Source organism: Pteropus medius, unplaced genomic scaffold (assembly GCF_902729225.1).
Source record: "Pteropus medius unplaced genomic scaffold, Ma_sr-lr_union100, whole genome shotgun sequence".
Taxonomy (NCBI): Eukaryota; Metazoa; Chordata; class Mammalia; order Chiroptera; family Pteropodidae; genus Pteropus; species Pteropus medius.
In genome coordinates, this window is record NW_024352947.1 from 3,010,490 (window position 1) to 3,014,111 (window position 3,622).

A 3,622-nucleotide genomic window follows, 5' to 3' on the forward strand; every position below is an offset into this window, starting at 1 on the left:
GTGGCCGCAACATGCCGCCAGGGCATCGGGGAGAGTGAGAGATGGCTGATCTGGTCTGGTCGGCTCTAAGGACGGTAAAAATTCAAGTAGCGCTAAGACGGTTCATGGCACACATGATCCCTTGTGGTCACTTGCAGGGAAGGTCACCAGTACCGTGAAGGACCCACATCGAGAAACCAAGAGCACGAGGCACAGAGAATCGAGCGCGGGGGGCGGAGGGGTGGATGCTGATGGCTGGAAAGCTTAAGATGTGGATGGCGAGGTCTTGAATCCTAGTTCGGGGCAGTCTGAAAATCGGGGACTTTCACTGACTGTGTGAAATGAATATCTTATCTTTTGTAACCGCAACCAAACCGAAAGACAGATCTGTGGGTTCCTGATTCACAACATCTGTTCACTTCGCACCCTCCTGTCTCTCGCTGATAGTCCGGGCACTGAGTGAGCATCCGGAGGTTCTGCGTGGGGGCGCGTGGGACCGAAGGCGACAGAGCACAGCCTCCCTAGTCACAGGGAGGAACCCCTTCTCCCTGTGATAAGAAGCTGTCCCTCACTCGCTTAAGACCTACAATGTCCTGCCCGAGGCGGTCACTTTGCAAGGAGAATGCAAGTCCCCTCGTACGCCCCTCTTCTCATTGTCTTCAGACCCAAACCGCAGCTGGACGCCACCACATCTTTCATGTTATAAAACCCAAACCTGGACGGTGGAGGCTTATACAGCGAAGAAACCGCGAGATTTTGCTCTTTATCTTGGCGAAAGCCGGGCACACACGTGGGACTTCCCGAGGAAGTGTAGCTCGGGCGCTTCCTGGGGCTGGAGCCAGTGCTGGCTCACTCGGTCAGCTGAGGCCACTCCAGGAGCAGTCGAGGTGCCTGAATAATGTAGGAGCAGGGACCCAAGTAAATAGGAATGTTGGCGAGGATATATTGTGCATGACCCACTCACCGATCCCCTCGCCCTGCCCCCTGAGAGGGACCAGAAGATACGCCCTTCATCAAGGCATTGAGAAATTCGTGGGCGAGGGAAGCGCCACCACCTCTCACAAGCACTGTCATGGCTATTTTATGCACATCGGGGGTGCCGTGGAGAGCCGCTGGGGTTCAACAGCCTCCCTCCCAAGTGCCAGAGGCCAGGGGTGGCACGGCCAGCAGGAGAGGCGAGGCCATCTCAGTAGAAGACGTGATGACTGTGACTGTTGCCAGGGCCGGTCTGGGGATCAGAATCGTCTGCACCTCAGATATCTTTGGCAGAAACAAGCCGAGCCTGAGCGCCTAGGACCAGATGGATGGGTAGCCCTCTATGCCTCACAAAATTCACATGACAGAAGCAAACCAAAAGCTCTCCGGGGCTGACTTAAGTCATCAGCAGACAGTCTGGTACCCATACCAGTTCTTAGACCTGAACTTGATTGCTACGGACGTACTGAATCCCTACAACATCCCCACTTGTGTCCAGTTGCTGTAGAGGACGGACAGGTCTTGGAGAGTGGCCATGGGTTATCAGAAACTTACTAAGGCGGAGACTTCCACATAGCCCCTTGAGGAAAATGGGTTTTCCCCATTCCCAATAAGCAAAGAACTCCAAGAGCTGCTTCGTCTCACCTGGCAAGGATGACTTTCCATCTTGCTTCAGAGTATGTCACCTCTGGCACCACGCCACAATATGATCTACGGAAATCATCACCGCAATATTCTTTGGGATATCACGGTGACTACTGCCCTGATGATCTATGCTATGAAGGTCACAAGGGCAGGAATTGTAGTTATTCCAGATGTCAGTAAGAAACACTCAGATCGTAGCGTGAGAAATAAATCTCAGGAATCTACAGGGCTGTGACCTCCGGGAGGATTTTGGGGGGTCGTGACCTAGGTTGAGAGCTGGTCTGCAAAGTGAAGGATGGATTGTACTTCACACCATCGGCTGTAGGAAAGAGAGATCCAGTGCTCTGAGGGCCTCTTCATGGAAGCAACATTTGACATGGCCTGGGCCTCTCAGGACAAGCCACGTTTTTTTTAGTACAATAAAATATAAAGATATTTTTGAATGTCCAGGCAAGCACAGGGAAGACACGGGTACATAATGCATAGTTTCTGTCTTAGGAAATTTCTAAACGAGCGGCATGACTGACAGTTACACAAGGTTGCTCTGTAAGCACACGGGTGGTGGTGCACCTAACCTAATCCTGAGGAGATAGTGCGTGGCGTGGTCTGGGAAGACTTCCCGGAGGAAGTGATCCCCTTAGATGAAGAGAATCTGGCCAGTTTTTGCAGGAAGGGGCGGAGGCAGTTCTCTTGGCCTGGGGAGTTCAGAGGTGTTAACGCTCTTCTCAAGAGACTCCGGGGAGGTGCTGGCGGGTCGAGGGTAGGAGTCTGGACTTCACTCTCAGAATGAAGGAAAGAACATTCTGGTTGCTCTATGCAGAATAGATCGGGGGAAACAAGATCAGAGGTGGGGACACCCATTCCATGTTTCCTTTTTAAATAGGGAGACTGGGAACGGCTAGAGGAACCGGAAAAGGAACTTGACACCAAAGGCACACCTGGCCCCGAAGGATCACCTGAAATACATTGGAAGGGTGTCCACACTACATGATTGGGAGGAAAAGTAGGGCTGGACGGGTCCAGGCTCTGAGGGGCCCTTTTTAAAAAGCAAAAAAAGATGACACAATTAGGCACAAAATTGACAACAGGCATCCTTATGTCATTGTGCTTTGCTTTATTGTGCTTCACAGGTGGTGTGTTTTTTTACAATCTGAAGGCAAGACCCTTCACCAGCAGAAAGAGTACCACTCGTTTTATTGCGGTGGTGGGGGACCCAGCCCGCAGTATCTCCTAGATGTGCCTATATTTAAGATGAGAAAATAAATCGCCAGAAATTACTGGAGCGTTGGACAGTCGGGTCCCTTCTTCTGTTTACCGGAACTGCTTGCTTAGAAAAGCTTCCAGAGGCAGCTTGGCGTCCCCTCTCTGCGCAGAGCGCCCTACAACTCGGGCACCCCCCACCCCCGGGATAAGGCTAGAGAGGCGCCTGGGGACTAAACTAAGTCAACTTCACCTCCTGGGAGGAGCCACCCGCCCAGCCGCCGGGAACAAGGGGCTCGAGGGTCCACCCCACTGTGGGGGTTGGGTGGGGGGGACGGGACGAGAGAGCGGGGCCACTCCACCACTCCACTCGGAAGTCCTGCGGGGCCGTCCGCTCACGCCCTGGGCTCCCCCGCACCGATGCGCTGCTGGGAAGTGGGGGCGCCGCGCCCTGCCTGGCGCGCTGTGTGCGCGGTGCTGGTCTCCGGGAGCGAACGGCCACAGGGACCATTCCTCCCTTACCAGCTCACAGACTCGACCTCAAAACACACCCTGTCTTTGGCATTTCTGGATTCAGAAATAAACATCATCCCCAGCGTGAGCAGCCACGGAGTCCGTAAAGTTTTCCTTTTAAAGGAGAAAGGGACTGGCAAAGTTTGCTGTCTTTGAAATAAAAGAATGAACTTCTGCAAAACAACAAGGAACCAGCAGCAGAAAGCGCGAGCCGCGCGCTGCCCCCCGGCCCGCGGTCCGCGCGGGGCGCAGGCGGACGCGGCGACTCGGGGCGGGCAGCGCGGCGGGGCCGCGGGGACGCGCGGGGCGG